Here is an 18,401-nt window from a genome sequence, read left to right on the forward strand (position 1 = left end):
CTATCTAAGCATGCATAGGATTGCTTCCTTATCTCATCTGAGATTATTTGAATGAGAAATTAATGGGCTGGCAGGCTTTCCGGGAAATTTAAATAAATCCTAGTAATATGAGTATAAATTAAGCAGGTGTAGATTTGTGTCCTCTGGATTTGGCACCCAAATTTTCGAGGAGCCCAACATCAATTACATTATATGGATATAGTCTAATCCAGGCACCTGCTGCTTTACTTTAGGGGGTGCTCACTGTGAATTAACTACGGAATTTGCTAACCACAAGCAGCTAGGTACTCTATGATAGAGCAAGACATAGGAGCATGCCCTGTTCAAAGCTCTGAATCCAAGTGCAAGCATCGGGTCAGTGAAAATATCGCACCTTGTCAAACACATGCTCACGTTCCTCTTGATCCTGGTTCCCAGTTCAATTTGTGCAAGCAACTTAAATTGCTCAGATTTCCCCAGTAAATTGAACCACCCCCCACTGTACTCTGCCCCGGGGAAATGTGTGCTCATCTGGGGAAACCTGCACAAACCGTTCAAGCCAATTTGTGCAGGGTGAGCAGCAATCAGTTGGACAATCCTGGCAATCTCTAACATAGCTTGTTATCCATCCCACATTTTGACATTTTTTGCCATTCTTTCAGCAATTATACAGCAATAACCCAATTTCATGTAATGCTGGTGAAACATAAGCCCCGCAGCCCCCCATTTAGGGTGACTGTCCTGATGGCGAAGGGGTACGGCAGCAGCAACACGCGGCGAAGGGGCTGGCATGCACACTTCTTAGTTCCCACCTCTGCCCTGCAGCATCTGGAGCGGCATTTGGGAAGAGCCTGGCGTGACATTTGCCCATCTCTCTACATCAGAGTTGCCCTACCTTTGGGGGCTGTTGAAGGCCTTCTTCCCTATGTGCCCTCCTGCCCTTTGAGATCTGAGGTGGAGATCCTGCTCCAGGAGCCCTTCTTGAAGGAAATTAGGAGGGTGACAACCCGGAGGAGGGCCTTCTCTGCAGTGGCACCCCAACTAAGGAATATGCTCCCCATAAAGGTTCACCTGGCACCAACTTTATATTCTTTTCAGCATTGGGCAAAACCCTTTTAATTTCTCCATTATTTTAATGTTTTATTGATCTTAACTGGGGTTTTAGTATTTAACTGTCAGATGCTGTGGCATTTGTTTTAATCTACCCGTTTTTTGTAAACCGTCCAGAGGTGTTAGTAGTGGACAAGGTAGAAAAGAGGATAATAAATAAGTAAATAAATAAATAAGACAGGGGTCAGGAAGAGCACATAGGCTCCTACCCTGGCTGGAGGAAGGGTGTTGGAGAGGTGGGAGAGAAAGAGACAGAACAGATTGGAAGGATGTGGAGGGGGAGAAGTGGCCACCGTCTGTTGGGCTTAAGAAGCAGAAAGCCAGGAATTTAATCAATGTCTGGAGACCGGCAGGAGGCAATGACGCAAAGCAGAGCTTCCCCAGTATGGATTCAGCTCGTCGGTGTAATCCAGCACAATAGCCTGTTGGCGCTAGGCTCTCACCCTGTGAGCAGTCGGGTGAAAGGGGAAACTGGAAATCAGACTGTGCATGTACATGCCTGCACAACCAAGTGGGAAGCACGTATAGCTTGCACGCGCATTTCTTTACGCCAGATTCAGATATGGAGGCCATACAATCTTTCAGCAGAAGTATGGAAGCCAAGGCTCTCTCCGGTTGATTAATCAGCAGTTAAAAGGAAGGTGGCTGGCACGACGCTCTTCTTCCTCTAGAATTCCCAAAGCAGTTTCCGCAATCATGCCCAGACAGTAGTCCTCAGAGTGCCCTAAGGGGAATCATTTAGGGTATTTTGAACTTAAATTGCCATCTGGTGTTCAAGTAGAGAATCGCACAGGCTACCTGCCACAGATGTAAAGATGCTTTAATTTAGGAAAACAACGTTGTATGTCATACACTGTGGTTCTAGGGAAGGTTTACCACGTGTCCAGAAGAAAACTCTAGCGACGTCTAATTTTTGCCTTTCTTCAGGGGTCACATCATGGAAATAGAAATGATCACACCTCTATAGATATCTACAGAGCAAGCGAATTTCAAAGGGGTAAATGTGTTAGTAGCTTGTCCCACACACAACAGACACGGAGGGATCTAACATCTTAGAAATGTGCTAATCTTTACTATCAGTCTCCTGTAAAGGGACAGCCAAATAGGCTGGCTGAAAAGTTGGCAGCCCTCTCGTTTGAGATCGGGAGGCCTTCCCTTTCTCCACTGAATGAGGACAAGAAGCTAGAATGCCTCTAAGCATGTACAGAGTGCCCTTCCCCAAGTCCCCAGTGCCATCCTCTGCTTCAGAGGGATTGACAGGGATTCTGCATTAGAAAGTGAAGTTTCCTGAAAGGGTCACCTTGTTTCTGAAACAATGTTATCCAGCCTTCCCAATAATCTTTTTCAAGTTCACTTACAATATCATATTGAAAACATCTTTCGCCACCCATAAAAGGATACATCTTTCACACCTAGCGAAAGGAAAGGAGCACCATTTACAAAAAAAAAAAAAAAAAAAGTCCTGAAGCATGAACTACATCTTCTGTATTTAAAACTAAAAGCTTTCATCAACAAAACTAAATCCAGATAACAAAAAACAACAAATTCTATTTGCAACAAATAGAACATTAAAACCAGTCATATTAACAGCCATTAAAAAGTTAAAAATCATGAGGAAAAAAAAAAACAGGAAAACAAAACAGTTTTTACCTGGCACCTAGAAAATACCCCCACCACATTCAGCATCAAAGGATTACAAAGGGGGACCACGTCCTACTACGGATGAAGTTCCGCTACTGAGAAAGCCCTCCCTCTGGCATCTGCCCATCTCACTTCCAAAGAGAGGACACTTGGAGAAGGCTTGCATTCACATACTCTAAACCAGGGCTGAGCAGACTTCAGGATCGTAAAGTCTACCTGTTGTTGTCAGGATTTATTTTAACTAGAACTGTGAGGTCCTTGACCCAGAGCCAGGTACAAAATGGCGGCCAAGCGAGGCAAGCCCAGTACCTCCTGGTCTGCACAAGCCACGCACTCTATATGTAGATTCCAGCGAATCGGAAATACTAAACACCTAATTTGGAGTGGGTGAGTGTCTTTCTCTTGTTACTATTTTTGGGAGCCAGAAACCCTCGCAGGTCTGCTCAAGGAGACCCTGATCTACCTTCTGCCTAGGCCTGGCCTAGAGATTGCACTTTGGGATGTGGAAAGGGATTTGCCCAAAGCCCAGATTTCTGAGACCTGCTGCAGAGGATTAGGGTTTTAGATGAAGTTGCCCGTGTGTAGATTGGCTGGGGACAGGCTCTCCAGCTTCACGGCATTTGTCTGTGGCTGCTTGGAATCAAGCGCTGCTTTCGGAGTTGCAAGTTTCTCTGGTGATATTTCAAGAGCAGGAGGAGGCTGCTTGAGAGCCGGGATGGAGAGCGTCTGGATTGGTTTCGGGTGGGTCTGAGAGGGTTTTGGGTACACATAACCTTCAGTCTCATAGAGGAACCAGTCGTAATCCTTTGGGCTATCCAGGAAGAGAGCTGGAAAGCAAAGGAGGAAGGGTGATTGAAAGAATTGGTGGATCTCCCCACGAGTTTACCATAGCAAGGTCTCCCTCCATGCAAAATATGTGCTCTGTTTCCGAACTACGGCCCATCCCAGTCTGCGATTCTAACTGGGAATAACCTTGTCTTTTCATGATGAATTAGCAAGAGTCTGTGAAACTTCATTTTAACCACATCAGACGACTGGTCCATCAAATTTAATATTGTTTACACTGGGGGTCCTCAAACTTTTTGGACCTGTGGCACATTTGGAAATGTGAAAAACTGCTGTGGATGCTAATCAGTGGATCACATCTTTAACATCTGCCTGACACAGCTATAATCTTGGGCTGCATCTTATGCTGCAAAAACTTTGATTTTGTATCTACTGGACATCTCAAGATCTCTTTGAATTTGGTCTTTAAATTCAGCATTTACATTTTGTAGTAAAAGGTAAAGGTAAAGGTTTCCCCTTGACGTTACATCCAGTCATGCCTGGCTCTAGGGGGCGGTGCTCATCTCCGTTTCCTAGCCAAGGGAGCCAGCGTTTGTCCGCAGACAGTCTCCGTGGTTGTGTGACTAAACACCGAAGTGCACAGAACGCTGTTACCTGCCCAACAAAGGGGTACCTTTTTATCTACTTGCATTTGCATGCTTTCGAACTGCAAGGTTGGCAGGAGCTGGGACGGAGGAACAGGAAAACTCACTCCATTGTGCAGATTCGAACCGGTGACCTTTTGATCAACCAGCCCAGCAGCACAGCGGTTTAAACCACTGCACCACCTGCAGTCCCACATTTTGTAGTATGATGTTTCTATTAAGTTTATTGTTATCTGTATTTTATACTGTGTTGTTATATTCTGTGTGTTGCTGCAGACTGCCTGGAGAACTTTGGCTATTGAGTGATATAGAAACAAATTCCATAATAAAAATAAGAATTAAAACATTCCAGAATAAAAATAGTATTTAATAAAGAATTGTTTAATTTGGCTAATTACTAGCAGTGCAGTACAGTGTTGTTGTTTTGCAAAATATGTTTTGGCAATGTCCCAACAGTTGCAAAAATGCATATAGTTGCTTCCAAATATATGCATTTTTGCATCACAGAAGTTCCACAGCAAAATTTAGAAAACTGTGATTTCAAAGAACTGCACTTCAGCTCATGCAGTGGGTCAAAAGCACAAAACTTCTCCAGCCCTCCTTAGTTTTCAGACAGAGCCCCTTCCCGGCCCCACTTGGAGATGCTCGGATTCAAGCACGGGACTGTTGCCATATAGGAGTTTGCTGATTTTCTTTCATGTGTTTGCATGATTCCACATTTTTATTGAAAACTGGGTGGGGGAATTGCACTGAAAAGTCCTATACAAAACTAACAGAAAAGCCGAAAGTACTGCGTTTTGCTTCTTGGTGGAGCAGGCAGGCAGCTGGCATCAGTGCAGCTGAGACACGCGCCTCCCAAAGGAACACCCACTGGGCACAAGAGGGCAGGCCCATGGCCTACGCTTTCTAGGCCAGTGCCGAAAAGTAGGGGGCAATCCATCTAGTCTGCATCCCTTTGGAAAACAGAACTGCAAACTTCTGCGATTATTTGTTTGTAAAAGGAAAAAAGAGGATGGAGCAGAGAAAATTTGGAGGCCCACGATTGGCGAACAAAAAAGGAGAAAGGCATCTTTTAAAAGGGGGGCAAAGGAGGACACCAGTTAACATAGGCTACCGTATGTTATGGGAGAAGGACCTCGGAGCTGGGGGTCAAATCCAGCCTGCCCTGGCTTCCACTCCAGCAGGCTCAGCACCTCCTGTAGATCCTCCCTCCCCCAGCTGTAGATTGTTCAGTGGTTTCCTGGAAGAGCAAGCCTTCAGTTACAGCTCCCTGGCATGCGCCCACCTGGCCCTTCTGACTGGAAATTCAAAGAGATCTTAAGATGTCCAGTAGATACCAAACCAAAGTGTTTGCTGTATAAACTAGCTGGGAATAGAAGGACTTTCTTCTGTTTAAGCCTCCTTGCATCGGAATATGAAGCACCTCACCCTAGCGAGGAAGCACAACCTGCAGGGCTGCTTAAGCTTTCTCTCTGGAAGCTTCCAGCTTAAGTCCTCTGCAGATCTCCCTCCTTAGGGCTCCTTGAGGCCGGAGACACCTTCAGACCACAGATTATCCTCTGGCAGTTCTTCAGAGGACTGTACTCCACAAACGTGGATGCCTGGCCAACCTACATCCCAAAGGCATGGGCAATCAGACTGACCCGGGTCATCGAAGCCATCCTCATACAGGCGATGGTGGGAAAAGGGCTCTTTCTTGGACCCCCGGCTGTAGGTGCAGTAGACCCCGATGAAGAGGCAGAGTAGCAGGCCGCAGACGCCCAGGAAGAGCCCCATGGCATGGCCGGCTCCCCCACGAGGTTCCCTCACTTCCAGTTGCCCTGTGTAGGGAGAGAACGATGTCGCACAGAGAGTGTAACACATCCCAGTTCCTGATTTCCACTTGCTATTCCTAGTTAGGCCCAAATCCAGAGAAGCAAAAAACCGAGCACCTCCTTGTTTTCATCCTAGCCTGCCCTTTTGGCCAGTCCGGCCCTGCAGACTTCGCTTTTCCCACGGGGGCTTCTAGATGAGGCCTTTTAATCACCTTGCCTCATGCACAGAGTTGTGCCTGCCTCCCCCTGCCCAAATGCCCTCTCCTTGCCACCCCGCCCAGCTTGTGTAACGTCCTTTAGGGAGTCAGTTTGCTCTTCTTCAGGTTCTTCAAGAGCCATCAGTACCCAGATTCAGCACACGTATTCTGAATTTTAGCTGATTTTGTCTCTATGATGTCAGAATAAAAGCGGTACAAGGGGTTACCCAGAAAAGGAAACTAACCTTTAGATTTGGCTACTGGCCTTTCCTTTCCATTCATAAACAAAGTCCAGATTTAAGAAAGAAGCTGCCTTATGCAGTTTGCATTCCAGGGAGTCCTTTTAAGAGCCCTAAATCCCAGGTAGCTGGGCCCATATTTTGATGAACAATAGCACTGATTAATGAACATAGCCTACATTATGTTCTGACCTTCATCTTGCTCAGGTTGACGGTAGTCTTCAGCAAACAATGTACTGCATCCCTACTTTAAAGGTGTCTCAACGGAGGCCAACAGACGCCAGATTGCCAAAGTTCAGCCAACAGCCTAACAAGTGAACCAGGGTCCAAATCTAAGTTTCCCAAACCAAGGTCCCACTGGCTGAAATCTCCCTGACCTCAAGCTGATCGTAAGCCCAACCATCCCTTCCCAGGGAGCCTGGAGACATCCTACCTTCAGCTTTTGGTTTTATCACCAGAATCGCCACCCCACCAGCTGCAGGCTCCCATTGCTGCCTTCTGCCAAGCTCCTCCGCTTCAGCACCGGGGCGCTTGAAAGGAACAGCCTCTTGGGGTGGAGGCTTTTGTGTCTGTGCGGTGGAGGCTGAGGACTGGGTCTGATTCTCCTGAGGCAGAGAAGGTTCGGGGGGTGCTGTGGTGTTGGACGCAGGATCAAGAAGCAACTCGGGGTCATGTGTGGATTCGGAGGATGCTGGTGGGGTGGAAGACCAGCTGGTGGGGGAAGGCGGAGCAGAGGAAGGGACGGGCGTGCTGATATGCGCTGGGTTGGCGATGGCATAGCTTGTATGCAGGAGCAACAGAGGCCAGACAAGAAGGTGGCCTGGATTCATGTTCAGACAGACACACGAACCAGGGGATTTCTGCAGAGGAAGAGAAAGTGCTTAGGAAAAGAACAGCAGCCACGAACTGTGCCTCTTCCAACAACTCGTGCAAAGTCCGAACCCACAGAGTGACTTTTCACACATGCAACAGCAGGAACATGGTCCAGGTTGGCTGCTGAACCTCCACTGGATAGGAAGACAGAAATGGCAGCATCTAAGCGGAAGGGCGAGGTAGCAGGCTAGGTCCCCACTCCAAGGAAAACTTTTAGGAAAATATCCAAGCCCCTGCACCCTCAAGAAAGATGAGCCCCAGAAGGAAGAAAGGCAGAGGTGAATGGTGCACTCAGGATGTTTCAACATCCTGTCTAATCATATTTGTGACCCCCACCCCACCCCATGCCTTCCTTTCTTTTTAAAAAGTCAAAAAGTCCTGTGCTTGCCTCAGAGCCACTAGTTTGATAGCCACCTGCACAAGAGGGAAACGTGAAGCTGGGCAGGACAGCGAGGCTCCACTTCTGTCAGAACCCCTGATCTTCAGGAATGCAGCAGATGCAAGCTACACTGTTCCCAAACTGCTTTCTACCCCACATGAGGACTAGGAGCTTGCCGCTTCTTTTTTGTGAACTTGATAACTTCAGCATGCTATATTCTTTGTTCCAGCCTTGAACATGCATTCCACTACGATACAAAATAAGCCCCACCCCTCTGTGTGTGTGTGTGTGTGTGTGTGTGTGTGTGTGTACGCACGCGCATACTACCTGATGTAACAGAGAAAGGGGAACTGAGCAGTTCACAGGCACCCCACAATTCCACCAATCATGCCGTTGTCCCACAAACAGAACAGCAATTCTGTAAATGAGGAGACAAGTCTGGGGTCTTCGAAAGCTCCCCGGTCTGCACGGCTAAGCAGTGGCTAAAGGGAATGGCATTCTGCTCATGCTCAGAGACTCCCGTGTTCATGCATTTCCATGTAAAACAGGCTCCTGCTAGCCGGCCCTCAAAGACAGCTCTGAGGATGGAAGGTTTGTTTTCACAGGTGCTTCTGACAGAGCTGTGGCGCACACCTAGCTACCCAGCAGCAGGCAAACCCCCCAGTGCCTCCGCAGAGGCCACGGGGGACACCTGTTTACCGGTTTTGCCTACTGTCTCCTCCCTGCCACCAGCAGAGAAAGCCGTTGAACTTCTTAGCGCGATTCCACAAAGCGAAACGGTTTTAGAGACCCATAACACCATTCTGAAGTGCAAGACTATTCCAGGATGGGGAGGGAAAGGCATCCCATAAATGCTACTCCAAGGTTATCTGGCCATTCAGATGTCCCTTTCGGACTTCACCCAACCTGGCACCGCACAAATATATTGGGCTACAAGTCCCATCATCCCCAGCTAGGGGGATATATCATGGTGGCACACATTCCAAATGTCTCTATTTCCTGGTCTCTGGTCAGCGGCTGCCCCTTTTTTGTGTTGGTAATGTCAAGACTAATATAGGGTTGGAGGGGATTGAAAGGTTCCCAGGAGGGGTGAATTTGGGAGAGACAAACAGAAAATTGGAAGGAGCTCTGTTGGAAAAGGTACTTCCTTTGCTGAAAAGTGGATCAACTGTGGATCCACTCCACTGATTGAGGGGAGCCTCCACTGTGTGATGGGCTGAGTTTAGCAACAGGATTCACCGTTCATAAAATGGACAATGTTGCTTAAAGAGCACTCGTTCTCGGCCTGACTAGCCTACCTCACTGGGGTGTTGTGAAGATGAAGGCAACCCCCTGCATGCTACCCAAAACTCCTGTGGGAAGGGCAGGTCCTCAGACTGCTGCGGACACCCCTCTCGGGTAATGTCATGAACTGTGGTCAAACCTCTGCAAATTTCACAATGCAAGAAATTTCTCTTTTGCCTGTGCAAGAGAAATGTTAAGGCTATCTGCGTCTTAGCTCCATCTCTTTGAAACTTCAGGTGAGCTGCTAAGACTTGTGTCTTATAGGCCATTTATCTCTCTGTAAGTTTTAGCCTACAACTCCCATCATCCTTCACCAATGGGTATGGTGGTTAAGACTAGTAGGAGCTGTAGTCCAAGGGATCTGGAGGGCCACCCAATGCCTACCCAGGCTTTCTTTTAGTGAGAGTTAACATTTTGCCTTCATGAGTTGTTTTTATGCTGAGTTGTTTATCCTGCTCTTGATTTAGTTATATGAATTTGTTTCAGAAATTTAGAGTGCTTTCACTGTGGTTCAATGTTTTTGATGAACATTTATGTCAGCCATTTGGTGTTTAAAGCAGAATATAGATTTCTGATTAAAGAATAGTTAACTAGCTTAGAATAATTAAGTTTAATTATTAAAATGATTAATTAATAATTAATTTTAGGCCAGTTCAGGGCACTTCTTTAAACCTGGAATGCAAAGATGGCATGTAGAAAACATCAGAGAAGCTGCCCATTTTAGTTGCATGGATATTCTAATTTAGGGCTGGACAGGCTAGAAATCTGAATTGAAATCTGAATACTGGTAGCTCTGAGTGATTTGGGTAGAAATGCAAGCATTTCAGCGACGGAAGTTTGGGATAAAACAATGTTGGATTTCTGTGTGGAAGGACTGTGAGATCTATTCAGTTTGGCATTCAAAAGAAATTCCTGAAATTTAAGTTCAACAGTGCCATGTATTCAGATATAAGTTCCACTGACTTTCTTCCAGGTAAGTGTGTTTCAAATTAGTTTTAGTTCATGCTTTCTGTGTCAGTTCTGTCGGGTGAAACTTGGGGTTTGAGTAAACAATGGAATCATTTCTAGGAACAGTTGAAGTCTGGCAAGCTTTGTTCTAATCAGTATTGATTAGATTGCTATCCGATCAATATTGCTATCTGATGCTTTACAGACTAACATCACTTTGTCAAAACAGATTATGACATTCAAAAGCTTCCTAAAATCCATGTATTCCTGGTGTTGACTGGTTTGTGGAGCCTGGATAGTTCTTTTAAACACACACTTCATGCATCTATAAATGGGTTTCACACAGGGGCACTGACCTATTTCCAGAGCACTTTTACGGAGAGTTAATCACACCATGCATGGCACCTTGCAATTAAATGGGAAATGAAGACTATGTTAATAACATTAATTTAATAATAATTCAAAAGTTAACTCACAAAAATCAAGAGACTTAAACATTTCTAAATCAGAATAACAAGTAACCTCTGTAAACTAGCCTTCCCAGTCTGGTCCTCTCCAGATGAGTTGGACTTGGAGCATAACTTACCAGGCCATGCTGGCTGGGGATAATGGGAGTTGTACTCCAACACACACCTGAGGGGGGGACCAGGTTGGGAAGGCTGCTCAAACCACAGCTGGAGGGTTTCTGGACGCCTGATCACTTTCTGGTCAGGTATTTTGAATGGCATAAACAAACAGGCTTAAATTGCATACATACCCTTCAGTACAAGATGAGTTTTTCTTCTCTTCTTTGGACACTTCAAAGGAATATGGAAAGAGCCAGTGATGCTAGAAGGAAGGGCTTGCAGCAATACCAGGGGGGACAGAAAATGGCCCCACCCCAAACAGCCAGGCCGCCTGCCCACCCCCAAGGGAAAAGCAGCAGCTAGCAAAACAGAAATCCTGGGGGAGATCAGCTTAGCAACACAACATGACAATGTTCTATTTCACACAGGAATCAGGCTCATATGGAGCAGCATTTGACAGATTATACAAAAGACACTTCAATAGTATTTTTATTATGAAAAACTACAGAAAACCTCCAAGCAGCCAAGGTATTTCAGTCATATCTCATATAAAGACAAAATAAAGTAACTCCCTGTTGACAACAAGACTTAAACTTGATGTTTGTTTCTGTGCATGTTTCTCAGTCTTTAGGAAATATAAAAAATAATGCAAAACCATACCAAATTTAGACATTTAATTCAAAATTATACAGAGCTGTCTCAATATTCTACCCCCCTTTTTTACAGAGAATTGTATTTCAGCTTGGGTTCCAAATGTAAGGGGCATAAATTCAGAAATAAATCTCCAGTGACCAAAATCTGGGACTTCACTGCTTGGAGATGTGAGGTGCAAACAACAGAATGAACAGGAAAAGCTGGTTTAAAAGCACAGCTGGCCCATTGACCTACGATTCCCTACTCTGGCTGGCAGCCGCTGGGCTGTTCCCAACCCTTTCAGCCAGATCCCTTTAACTGGGGCTGTGAAAAACTGGGTCTGGGGCTAGAGCCAGTGCGGCAGGGTGGTCAAGAGTGTGGGACTGGAAGTCAGGAGCTCTGGGTTCGAGTCCCGCTCAGCCCTGGAGCTCAGTGGGTGACTTTGGACCAGCCACAGGCTCTTAGTCCAACCTACCTCACAAGGCTGTGGTGAGAATGGTTCTGAGGAGGAGAAATGTATGAGCCACTCACCGTTTCGTGAAAGGCAAAAAGGCAGGATAGAAGAAATACACTACAAAGAAGGCGAACCTCCCTGGGGAGCATGTTCCAAAGTCAGGGTGCCACCGCCGAAAAGTCCCTCCTCCAGGTAGTGTTGTAGCGCGATCGAATGAGACCACTGGACAAGAAATATAGAGAGTTGAAGGGTCCTTGAATATACCTGCGCAGGGACCAACACTCAAGGGGGAGTGCAGTCCCTGGCGTTGGGATGGTACAGTTTTTATACATTTTCTACCCGGATGTACTTGGTGCTAACCGTTACTTTGTGCGCCCGTGGGAAAAGTACCACGTTTCATATTAAGCAAGCGTGAAGTACAGAAGCTCAAGTTTGCGGTTAAAACTGCTTTTGCAAGCCCATTGTTGCCTATCAAGCGTTCCTTGCTGTATGTGGCGCGTTCAGTGTTGCATATCAATGCGCCCCCAGCCACTCCCTGTCATTGTGCCAGCCGCCTCCCGTTATTGTGTTCAAGGAACCGGCCTCACCTTTCATGTTCAGGTCTAGCGGACACAACAGTAGCTACCCTCCTAACTCCTTCAAAGGGGGCCCCTGGAGAAGGGCCTCGGGTCTCAAGGGGCAGGCAGGCACTTCAGGTCTCCAGTGCCATCTCCTTGAAAGGAAAGCAAACCCACATAAAACACCCATCTGTTGGGGGTTGTGGGGGTCAGGTGGAGATTGTGAATGTTGGAAAAGAACAGAAGAACTGGTGCCATATTCTCCCCACATAGGAAACTTGCCATAGATGAAATGCTTGGTGATTCAAAATCCCCATCCCCTGTATCCCCGGCCAGGAAGAACTGGTTTTAAGAACTGTCACTGAGGCAAGTTAAAGTAGGTCCCGTCTCATAAGCAAGACCTTCCTGGCTCAAGGGTCCGTCCAACACCAGGGCACAACGAGGGACAGGGAAACTCTGGCCGATCTTGTAAGTGCTGTTACTCCCTATAAGGGAAAAAGGATCCATAAATGATGGGAGAATCCTTCAAACTAAGCTTCCCCAACCTGGTACCATCCAGATGAGTCGGAATACATCATTCCCAGCTGGCACAGAAAGGCAAAAGAAGGTTGCTTTTCCTGCTCACATCTGCATTATCTGGAATGGGTTGCAAGAGCTTCTATGCAGGAAAGGAAAGCTATCGTTTCATCAAAGGGAGAATTTGGAAGATGCAACTTCTCCCATTGTGGCAAATGCATGGGAGATAATAGCTTCCCTTCTCTATGCCTTCCCATACAGGACCACTGGTGAGCCTGGGCCATTTCAAATGTAGCCAGATTCCACCATCCACAATCATGGCCCACGCTGGAAGGGGCTGATGGTAGGTGACTCCCTGCATCCTGTCGAGGGTCACAGGTTTCCCAGCTTTGCCATACAAGATACAGCTACAACCCTACCAGTCGTCACTCTGAACCGCAGTGCAAAGGCAGGGGCAGAGAACACCCTCCCACCATGCTCCACCTTACTCTCGCCACCCCTTCCAGGACCTTCTGGTTTCACCTGCACTTCTATGGTGGCTCTCCACCCAGAGGCCCGGCCAGGATCCAAAGCTGCTCTGGTCCATTCCTCATACAGGCAATAGACAGGCTGAAGCCAAAGGAGGGTGGAGAGCCGGGAATCTGCAGAGTAGAGGGATATGGGATAATCTAATGGATAGGAGAGAAGAGGGGAAGAGTACAGTTGAAAGGGGAAAACATCTGGACTGCCTGGGAAGAGATGCTCTGGAACACTGCCGGGTCCTGCATGGCCAGTTCTGGAAATTATAGGCAATGCACCACTTTGCTCCCTGCTGTCCCACTTAGGATGCCTCCTTGCTTTTAGATGAACCAAATACCTGTCACAGGAAGCAGGCAGGTGCGTGCCGCAGCAGGTGCTATCTCAGTCAAGGCAAGCTATGCAAGGGTGCCAGGAGAATGTCCCTTGCACAATGGGATCTGCCATCTACAAGTTTCTGTGCATTTCCTTTAAAAATAAAGTAGACAATGAAGCCTTTTTAAAGTCACTTGGAGAGCTTTTAAGTTTGCAAACCTATACCCACTTACCTGGGAGTAAGCACTTACTTCCAATACAATGCACTGTAATCCTACCAAAAGTGGCAGTGCAGGTTGGTGTAAATACCGTAGGGAAAGGCAGATGGATCACAAGCTATTGTGTGATTTGCAGCAGATCAGTCAGGGTTTCTAACTCCCCACTGTGTAACAACAGCAACAACTTGAGGAGAAGAATGGAGCTCAGGGTTGCAGTAAAAATAAGGACAAATTAATATGGAATATGGTAATTAATGATAAACTGACAAAATAAAAATTAAAAAAGGGTTAATGAAAGCAAATGAATATAATGAAATGTGGAAAGATTTTGTAAAAGCAGTACTGATAGAAGGCAAAGGCTGTAAACCCAATCAAGATTATATGAATTTCTGGAGGGGATATGGGTATAATTGAAGTATATTATAGATTATTAATTGTTATAGTATGTATATGATGGCAGAATTGGTCTCCAGAGTGGTGGGTGCACTCTTTCATTTATCCTTTTTTAATTATTGTGTTCTTGTTATGTTATATTATTGTTGTGATTGTATTTATGGTTTTTTTCTGTTAAAAACAATTAAAAAGGGGGGAAGAAAAAAAAAGCAAGGACAACTTAGTCCAAAGGGTGCCTGCCCCTGTAGTAAGAGAGAGAGAGAGAGTAACCACACTGTGAAACATCCCAGCAGACACAACCTGAGTCACTCACCTAATACCTGCAGGGAAGCGGACCCCAACTTAAAAGACCCCAACAAAACAAACCGGCTATATTAAACAATAGTTTTAGCCACTGCATGTTTGAAACAGAATTTCCAAACAGGTTGCAGATTTCCTTGTTCTATAGACCACTCCCTGCAACAGCACCACACCTGTGGCAGGTGAGGGGGTGAAAGGAGGAGGCAGTGGCAGGAGCAGCGAAAGGGGAAGAAAATCTGAAATGAAGTGCACATTTATTCTGAAGTAATTTCTATTTAATTCCATGGCGGTGACTTTTAAATAAATTTGGGTGCTTGAGGTTATAGCCAGGCAGCCAATGTGTGTACTGATACTTGGAAATTAAGGCTGCCATAAATACTCCTACGCCTGGGAGTAAATCCCACTGAACTCAGGGGGATTTATATCTGAGTAGTCATGGATAAGATTGCACTTTTAAGTCCGGGGTAAATTCCATACAGGTTATTTCTAGAGAAATAGTTTCCCCCCACCCCACACTGCAATCTTGCGCACATCTGTTTGGAAGCAAGTTCTCCAGAGTTCAATGGGACTGAACTCCTGGGTAACTAAGCATGTATAAGATTGCAGTTTTAATCTTCTTGCTTGTATTCATTGCAGCTTACAGAGGAACAATTCCAGACATATAAAATATACTTTGAAAATGCTTGTTTAAAAAGCGGCAACAAAAATCCTAAAACTAACAAAGCAGCCTGGGATAAGTCAGTTTTAGGTTTGCTTGTTTTAAAACCTAAAGTTAAACTCAGCTTAATAAAATATGCACGATTCATTAAAATGGTCTGGATGAATTGCTGGAGGTTACAAGCGCAGTGCTGATAGAATTGCCTGGTACCTTCCTCTTGTTACCAAGACTGTTTTCAGTAGCTGGCCTTCACCAACCTGGTGCTCTCCAAACTCCCAGCATTCCCCTTGGAAGGAAGATCTTTTCAGGGAGTCCCAAAACAACACAACATTGGTCCCTACCTGACCTCTTGAGGCAGGAAGTTCTGTGGAAAGGGCCCTCCACACTCGACGTTCTTCTCCGTGTGGGTGCAACTGGGGTGACCAACTATTAAATATTTGCCTTTAACTCTAATATTCCTAATAAACACCTCTTTCAGATCAGAGTAAATAAACAGCAAGGACATACATCATGCAGAAATGCCCCCAAAGTAATTCATACTATCTCTTTCTTTACAAAATAACCTGAATACATCAGCTTTTCTTTAGCTCATATATCATAAGTTAATTTAATCAACTTTGCTGTATGCTGTGTGGTAAAACAGGGGGCAGCAGTCCTCTTCCAGCTGTGAAAGACCTGTGCTTCTTTTAAAAATGTCCATTGAAAGTTTTGACTTAAAGGAAAGAGATAACCACCAGCTCAGCGCCCCTTTCCGGGTGCCAGTGGTGTCTGAGCAACTGCACATCCAGGGATGGAGCTGAGCACTGTCAATTTATGAAAGTGATTTAGCATCTGGCTTTGCTTCTCTGATCCCAAAGCCCAATTAGCCGCATTGGGGTCAGCCGTGGCAGCTGAGTTGCTATTGATAACTTCAGATGTAATGACGCCTTGCTCTGCCCCCTCCAGCAAGGTCACCATCTGACTGAAAGATTAACCAAAACAAAATTACTGAAGCCCAGGGAAAAACTAATAGCACACAGTTCACTTCCCTTACCTGAAGTCTCTCCGGCCTCTAAAGCAGAGCTGCAGAATCTCAAAGCTGTGTTCTCAGTCTGGTCCTCTGGGGTAACCAAGCCCATTCTCCAGCTCTAGCTGCTTTCTCCAGCCATCACACCTTTGGTGTTTTCCTGGCCCATGTGCAGTCCCCCTGCCACCCCAGTTCTGAAAGGATGGCCTATCTCCCCAAAAGCTTTGTTTAGGACAGGAAGAGCATTAAATTAAAATAGGCCGGCCTTTTGCTCCCACCCTTTTGCTTTTGCCCCTGTCCCCATGTGGCTCCAAAGAGCTTCTCTGAAATGGAAAGTTGCCCTGGTTCTTTTTTGTTTGTTTGTTTTTTGTTTGTTCAGTTGCAAAGTCCTGCCCGACTCTTCACAACCCCATGGACAGCATTCTTCCAGGTTTTCCTGTCCCCCACCCTCCCCCAGGGTGCACCCAAGCCCACACCCACCTCTCCAGTGACCCCATCCAGCCACCCCAACCTCTGCTGCCCCCTTCTCCTTTTGCCTTGAATCATTCCCAGAATCAGGGTCTTCTCCAGGGAGTCCTTCCTCCTCATTAGGTGGCCAAAGTATTTGAGCTTCAGCTTTGGCACCTGACCTTCTAAAGATCAGTCAGGGTTGATCTCCTTTAGGATCGACTGCCCTGGTTCTTACCAATCCTATCCCCAAGAAGACCCCCTCCAGTAATCTTGCCCAGATGCCAGGGCCCCAGTTCTCCGGCAGGGCCCACCTCTGATGCATGCAGCGTAAGCTCCTTTAAATAATTCTGGTGCGCTGCTCTAGCTGGCTTTTAAATCACTGCTTAGGATGAGCTTGCAGGCTCAGTCTCCAGCCGTTCCTTTGAGAGTCTTCCCCAAACAGGCACCCTCCAGATACTTTAGAAACTGCAACTTTCATCAGGCTTGTTATGGTGTGCATGGGTTCCTGAAGGCCCAGAAGAAAATGGAGAATCAAGGAGCATGATGGGACTGACCAGGACTGAGGTATTTTGCACAGCAAAACCAAAAGCCGGAAGTGGTTGGAGAATGGAAGTAATAGCCTGCCCTGTAGCATCCAGGTGTAATAGCTGTAATATCCAGGTGTAATATCCAGGTGTAATATCCAGTAATAGCCTGCCCTGTAGCATGTAGAAGATAAGCCTGCCCTGTAGCATCCAGAGAGAGAATGGAATGTGGTGAACACTTTTCTCCAAGATAAGGGAAGACCAGTACATCCTACCTCTGTTTTTGCCCAGATGAGCTCACTTTTCGGACCATTTTGGGCTAGCTGAAGTACACAATGCCTGAGCTCTCCAGCTCCGGTGTGTGCTAGGACAGTGCTGGAACGGGTCACCCACAGCCCTTGCCACCACTTGGTCACCACTGGAGAAGGGTCTATTGGTTGGGTGCGAGTATTCAGCGAATGCGAGTGTGAAGGAGGCCTCTTTTGATATTGCTGCTGATGACGGTTAAACTCGTATTCCTATACTTTTATATTCGTTATATCATAGAATAAATGTTACATGCATCATGTTTAAAACCAGATCTGGCGTTCAGTCTCTCTTCGATAAGGATTTTTCCTGGGAAACCTAATAGTCTCCTCTTTACTGGATCAAGGACCATTTTGTTTCGGTCACAGGCTCAGGTAGCAGGAGCAATCAGGGATGACTGAGGTTGCAGACCACAGCCACTGGAGGGCACCCCTCGGCCAGCCCTGATTTAAAAAAATAATCTGAGCATGTGCGGTTTTAAACCAAAACATTTTCTTCACTCGAGCAATAACATGGGAGTTGCTTCTACTACTCTGATGCAAAGCAGAGTTTCTTGAGAATAAGCTCCATTTTATTGTAGAAAAGGATAATATATTTTAAATAATAGCAATGTTAGCACCCCTGTTGGCTGCCTCTGAAATCTAAAATATTTCTTAAAATAAGAAGGAAGGATGCTGTGATGAAGGGATAGTATGCCAGAACCACTGATGCTGCCGTGCTGACCCAGGACCTGTTTGCCGTAGAATCCTTCACCACTGCCATTCTCCGGATAGTCACCTAGGAGAGGATGAGCCCCAGGGGCCCTGGACCGCAGCCCAGAGACTCAGCCCTTGCTGCACCCCTGGTTCTGAGGCTGGAAGAGCCAAATGGCAGCTTGGCCCTGCTAGGCCAAGGGAGGAGTGGAGCTCCCATCTCAAACACTCCCTCACCATCAGGCAGATGCTTTGAGGAAGCCAGTTCTGGAAGAGGAGAGGAATTAAATGCCTGCTGTTCCCAGACAGGAAGATGGAGAAGGCTTAGCTGATTCCCAGGTGAAATGGCTGCCAGTGGAAACAGTCCTGGGAAACAGAGCTGGCCCACGATGTTTCGGTGCCT

The sequence above is a fragment of the Varanus komodoensis genome, unplaced genomic scaffold (genome assembly GCF_004798865.1).
Source record: "Varanus komodoensis strain SLA01 unplaced genomic scaffold, ASM479886v1 scaffold53, whole genome shotgun sequence".
Taxonomy (NCBI): Eukaryota; Metazoa; Chordata; class Lepidosauria; order Squamata; family Varanidae; genus Varanus; species Varanus komodoensis.